This window comes from Lathyrus oleraceus, chromosome 6, assembly GCF_024323335.1.
Source record: "Lathyrus oleraceus cultivar Zhongwan6 chromosome 6, CAAS_Psat_ZW6_1.0, whole genome shotgun sequence".
NCBI classification, from domain to species: Eukaryota; Viridiplantae; Streptophyta; class Magnoliopsida; order Fabales; family Fabaceae; genus Lathyrus; species Lathyrus oleraceus.
The window spans coordinates 274,742,106-274,748,979 of record NC_066584.1 but is presented as its reverse complement, the minus strand read 5'-3'; the positions used below and the strand labels follow the sequence as shown (position 1 = coordinate 274,748,979).

At 37.3% G+C, this 6,874-nt stretch overlaps 1 non-coding gene across 1 annotated transcript; it reads right to left on the bottom strand.

Moving 5' to 3' along the window:
- Nucleotides 1–5,736: 5,736 nt before the first annotated feature.
- On the bottom strand, nt 5,737–5,843 carry LOC127099701 (small nucleolar RNA R71). Its single transcript, XR_007794177.1, has one exon. It is a non-coding gene; the product is annotated as a small nucleolar RNA R71 (small nucleolar RNA).
- Between the last annotated feature and the right edge of the window lie 1,031 nt (nt 5,844–6,874).

Here is a 6,874-nt window from a genome sequence, read left to right as displayed (position 1 = left end):
TCTATTTCTTCCCTAGTTGAGTTGAGTGCGTATTTCCTAGTGAAATCGTTGTTCCTGCATGATCCAAGTATGTCTGTTTTATCCTGATCTACTCGTTTCCCATGCAGATGTTTTTTTTTCCCCGGCTGAGTCCTTCCATTTTTATGGAATTTCTCTAGTCCCCCAGCAGTTTTTACGTCGTAACATGGCCTATGCATAATCTCTTTTATCCCCTCAGAATGCCTTGTGCTCCTGCGGACCTTCGGTTTCTCTGATTTCTTTTCCTTTGTGGCAACATTTCCCCACAGAGAATTTGTTTTTACATTTATATCGTATGCATCATGAGGTCTCTTAGAGACCAAAATTTGTTTATATATGTTGTTCTTTAAGCCCATTCTACTGAGTTGACATGAAGATTTTAACCTTCATCTCCTCGATTAGAATGTTCTTAAATAGGGGCAGCTTTAAGACCCTAATTTTGACCCTAAGATCCCTCATGCAATCTCATCATATGCATTAGCATTGGGATCATACCTTGGCATCCTCCTTACCCCTCTTTCATTGGGTTTGTTTAGGGAGAGATCACCAAGCATCATGTGATTGTATCATACTTGTATATTATCATTTTACTAACCAAAATGCCAAAAATATGTCTTTGTATTTGCCTAACTCTTTTGTAGGTAGGGCATGATCACCATTGATCTATCAAGTCCACATCTAGGGTTTGAGACCCTCATGGCTAAGACACAACCAAGGAGTGATCTACAAGAGATCTAAGCATCATATATGAGTCCCAATGATCTTTGCATGTTATTTTGATCAAGATTTCTTCAAGAGTTTGGAATTGGTTTGCCTTGGAAACCCTAGTTTGTATGGGTATCTTGTGTAACTTCTTCAACAACCTTCCTCATCAATTGATCAAATTTCTCATGGGGAACTTCAAAATTAATCATCTTATGCATATATGATCTACCATGAGCCTAAAAAGTCAAGATAATTGCAAGTTAGCAAGTTGGTTGATGGTGGTTGGCCAGATGAATTCATTTGACAAAAACTGGGTCCCCCTAGACCCTATCTCCTACAATTTTCATCATATGAAAATTATTCCAACAGAAAAGTTACTATAAATGACATTCCAAACAACTTTAATGTTTAAGTCTAGAGCTAATTTTTCTTGGAAAATCATTTTCCATGTTGAAACATTATAGGTCGTTTTGTCTAAACCCTAATTTGAAGGTCAACTTCCCAAGGCCATAACTTACTTAATTTTTATGAGATTAAATATTTCTAAGTTGAACAATCAAATTCAAGATGTCTACTTCGACTTTGATGTTTGGAGTGAGAGCTAAATCAACTTTTATGAGCATGTGATATGAGGATACATTATAGGTCATTTTTTACCTATACAATTGAACAAGTGATTTTCCTCAACTTCAAAAATTCATAACTCTATCATTCTAAATCCAAATGACATGAATCTGGTGACCATTTTGAAGGTCTTTTAAAGAGATACAACTTTTATGAATATACTTTTCTCATTTGGAGTTCACATAAAAAGTTTAGTAAGGTGGAACATTGAGGCATATGGCTTGACACTTAGAAAAAATTTCAACATGTTGAAATTTCCAAACTTCCACCTCAAAATTCACCTCGATCCAAGTTCCAAATGGAAAAGTGTTCAACATAAGAGTTGTTCCCCTTGTTCTTAGCTTTCCAAATAGTCCTATTCCATCCATTTTGGACAAGGTTTTCTAGGGCTGCACATGGTCTTAACAGGTCTACATCAAGTGGAAAGATCAAATGTTCAAAACATCACATAGCATTGCTTTGCCATTCAAGCTTCATTTCAATTTCATTTTAGATGCATTTGGACCAAAATGGATTGCTTAATGGGCTTGTACACGCCCATGCAAGCATGTGCATGACATTGCCAAATTTGGAAGCAAATTCAAGTGTGCAAATAACATTCCCAATTGTTATAAAGACAAGCCCTTTGAGCTCATTTGGAGGATCCCTTGCGCGCTAGCTTTGCCCCCTCTTTTCCAACCCACGCAATTCAAAGGAAAACCTGAGAATTTTCAATCTGAAAATTGCATTTGAATCTCACTGTTTGGAGATTCAAAAACTCCAAGAACCAAAGCTTTGTTCCATTTCCAAACCACTTTTGCAAGTTCCCTGAGTGTGATCAAGCAAGGATTAAATCAAGCAACATCAAGTTCTACAGAGCATTTAAGGTATTTTCAAGAAATTTTATTCTCTTCGATTCTCACTCAATTCTCATCAATTCTCATCAGTTCTCTTGGATCTTTGGTAGTCTGAAGTCCTACCAATGTAGGCAAGTAGATTGAGTTGTTTTGAAGTCAAATCGAAGCAACTCAGTTGACACACCTCAAAATTCAACTCCTCATATCTTTCTATATATGTAGAGTTAGCTAAAATTGAGGTTAGATTCGTGCTCTACGCTATTTCTTCTTTCAGATCATGTCCTCCTTTTTCATTTATGTGATGGTGATGACTGAACCAGACCGGTGAGGCTCGCCTGAGAAGGTGACCGAAGGTTTAGCGCCGGTGATGTGTTGGACAGGTTCTGAGCCACATGATCAATTCAAAATGTTTTAATCTCACGTGTTGGTTTTGATTACCATCCATGTGGCGCATTGACTTAAGTCCATGGTGGAAAGTGTGTTGATGACCACTTGATCTGCCACCTCAATTAATGAGGGAGATCAAGTGGTGCACATTTTTTAGTATTTCCTGATTTTTATTTTATTCCTTTGATTTTCATTAATTCATATTAATTTTAATACTGATCCAAAAAAATATGAGAGTTTCACCAAAAAAATTTAAATAAAATCCTCTTTCATATTTTGAATTAAAATTATTTTTTGGATCATTATTAATATTTTTCATGATTTAATTGATTTTGTGAATATTTTTAATTGTTTAAAAATACTTTTAAGTCTCTAAAAATTCTGAAATTTTTTCTCCAAGGTCCTTTGACCTTGTTTGACCTATGATAAATCTCATGGTCATTTCTTTGGTGTTTTGATGAGGTTTTAGGAATTTGACAAACCATATTTAATTTAATGCATTATTTTTGGTATTTTTTTTAATTGAATAAATTTCAAATAATTGTGTTGAGCCATTTTGATTGTTTGTATGAGTTTGACTTGTGTTATTGGGTCTTGGTCAATGTTGATTTGACTTTGCTAGGTTAAGATCATTGGATTTAGGGAATTGATGGAATATACATTCCATCTCCCAAAATGAATGAATGATCTTAATTTGGTAAAAGTCCTCCTTTGTCCAATTTGAGTTTTATCCATTTCCCCTCCCTCTTCATCTTATTCCCCTTCTTTATGCATTCATATCATAGTCCTATGATATCTCAATGTCCTAAGGTTAGTTGATTGAAAGTCAACATAAGTATGGATGAGATTAGGCCACCTCTTTTGCATATTCTTTTTGTGTGTGGTATGTTTCATGAGCATAGTCCATTATACTATGTCACTAACATGCATTAACACCAAAATTCTATTGCCCGACTGATCACACTGAATTACACCGTGTTTTTGACTCGGATTTCACATGTTTATTAGGACTTTATTATCATTTTGTATGTATTATGCTCTCATCTCTCTTGTTTTCAGATATTTAGCACTTTCGGACTCTTTTGGAAGAAACGAAGCAAAAAGACCTAAAATTAGCGTTTTTTCGGCAAAATTACCCACATGGCGTTGCACATGGCGGCCGCTATAAGGGATGCCATGAGTCATCAGCCCTCAACTAGGAGTAACTGCCACGTTCCCATGATCCACCCCATTTACACACATGGCGGGCGCCATGAAGGGATGGCGGGCGCCACCTTTGAAAGTCACGTTCCCACTAAAGGGATGTTGGAGGGCACCATGGTCTTTACAAGCTGTTGGAAACCTCTATAACCAGCTCTATCCAATTCGTTTTCTAATCATCCAACTTAGTTTTACAACACTAAGCATATATTTATCATTTGTAATAGCGATAATCCGTCACATCGGGGGATTATCGCACCTTTGTGAGATTGAGTTGGATCACTTCGAGTTGTTGTAGTCTTTAGCTTCAGGGGTCGAAGGTTTATTTTTGTACCATAATCGAAGCCTCCGTTTGGAGCAGGTTCTTATTTATCGCTTTATTTATTTATTTCCCGCATCGCTTTTATTTTATTTATTTCCCACATCGCTTTTATTTTATTTCTTACCCGCATCACTTTTATTTTATTTATTTCCTACATCACTTTTATTTTATTTATTTCTCCCATCGCCTTTATTATATTTATTTCCCGCATCGCTTTACTTTATTTATTTTCCGCACTCGCTTTACTTTATTTATTTTCCGCACTCGCTTTACTTTATTTACTTTAAGCACTTTACTCGCTCTCAACGCCTCACATTCTAAAACAAACTCTTCATCATGATTAACACCGTTGTGTTCGTTTGTGTTACCATGTCTGGCTAAATCTTTTAAACGTTAGAATGTAAGGATCGCGGTTAAAGTAATGTTTCACATATTGAAATTTGTAGAAATACTTAAAAGGCTGTTTTGATTTTTAACTTGAGTTTTCTAAAACAGACTTGGTTAGTTTTAACTATTCGAGGAGTGCGAAAGCACCCTGGCTTAGTAACTAGGAATCTTTATTACTTTAAAGAAAAACTATTTTTGAAACTGTTTTCGGACGCGTTGATAGATTTAAAATTAGGTAACTCCTTGGGTAAACTTTCCAAATCAAAATCACTTTTCAACCAAGTTTACAAGTCTCATTTCTTAAAAATAGGTTTACTACTTTAGCGTTCTGCGCACCTTTTATAAGTGACAATAAAAGGCCTTAATTTAAGGGTAAACTCAGTTCTGAATACACAAAAGCGACAGTTCTTGTTACATGAATTCTTTTCAAGAGTAGAAAATATTGCCTCATAAATAGTTCTATTTAAACAATCGAAACATCACTTAACTGACCTGAATTACATTCAACCTGTCTTTGCCTGCATTTATTATTTACCGTTATTTTGCAAACCCAATCTCTCTTTTGTATCGTATTAGATAAACACCGTAATGATAGTAATCGATATATTGACGATTGGTTTCTGTGGGATCGATATTCTTTTATATTACTTTGACGTAATTCGTGCACTTGCGAATCAACACGGTCAAGTTTTTGGCGCCGTTGCCGGGGACCAACTTCGTCAAATTTCATACCCTGTTGTTACACCATAGAGACTAAGGCATTATTATCCGGTAAATGCGAAGAACCCGTAGTACCAGAAATTTAGTAGATCCTTTAGCGGAACCCGAACGTTATACTCGTACACGCCTCTTACTCATCCAAATTAAGAAAGCTATGGCCGAGAATCGCGACCGGCGACCTCTTAAGGAATTTGCCCAACCCTCTGATGACAAACCTATTTCGAGTATAGTAAACCCCCTTATATCTGCTAACAATTTCGAACTAAAACCGTCTTTGTTGCAATTAGTGCAACAAAACCAATACGCGGGTCTCGCTACTGAGAACCCGAATCAACATTTAAAAGTTTTTATCCAACTAGCTGACACCTTTAAATCTAACGGCACTTCACCCGATGCGATCCGTTTAAGATTATTTCCTTTCTCCCTCATGGATAGAGCATGTTCATGGCTAGATTCACTTCCAGCTAATTCAATAACTACTTGGGAAGACCTTAGGAGAGTATTCCTTGCTAGATATTTCCCCCTAGAAGGACTGTTGTTCTTCAAAACCAAATAACTAGATTTGCTCAAAACCAAGGAGAATCGCTTTTCGAAGCATGGGAGAGATATAAAGAGCTATTAAGAGTCTGCCCACACCATGGCCTAGAACAATGGCTGATCGTTCATACCTTCTACAATGGACTCCATTATAACACCAAGATGAGCATCGACGCTATCGCAGGTGGCCCGCTGATGAACAAACCTTATCCAGAAGCTTTTGACCTAATTGAGGATATGGCCCAAAACCATTATCAATGGGGAACTAAACGAGCATCAATAGAGAAAAAGGAGACCCAAGGTGGAATGCATGAGATAAGCTCTCTAGATATGATGCAAGCGAAAATGGACGCTTTAGCCCTTAGGATCGAACATATGTCTACAAACACTAACACCGTAGCAGTAGTCCACACAGAGTGCGAACTCTGTGGATCTAAAGGACACGAATCGGCGGAGTGTAACCTTTTGAACGAACTAAATACCGACCAAGTGAATTACGCCCATGGTAACCCATTTTCAAACACTTACAACCCTGGATGGAAGAATCATCCAAATTTCTCCTATAAAAACCAAAACCCTATCCAAAATCATGCACCTCAGAAACCGCAAGGTTATCAAGCCCAAAAACCAAACCAACCTATGCAAGTTGTGCCCCAGAAGTCTAACCTTGAGAAGATCATGGAAAGCTTTATATCGGGCCAGACTCAGCAAAATAAAGAATTCCTAAACCAAAACATTCACGTAAACGAACTTATAACACAATTAGGAACCAAGGTTGATCAGATAATCACTCATAACAAGATGCTTGAAACCCAGATCTCACAGGTAGCACAAAACCAAGCCCCACAAACTACACATGTAGGCCAATTTCCTGGACAACCTCAACAAAACCCTCGAGGGAAAGCTAACGCTATCTCGTTATGAAGTGAGACCGCTTACGAAGGGCCTCAGAACCCAGCAATGAGCGAGTCCAAAACTTCTAAAGAAAATATGCCTACCAACCAAGAAGAGGAACCGGAGGAATCCGAGAAACAAACCAACCAAGAAGGTGAAGCCAAGGATAAAACTTACAAACCACCACCCCCGTACAAACCACCAATCCCATATCTGCATAGACTTAAACAAACCAAAGTCAATA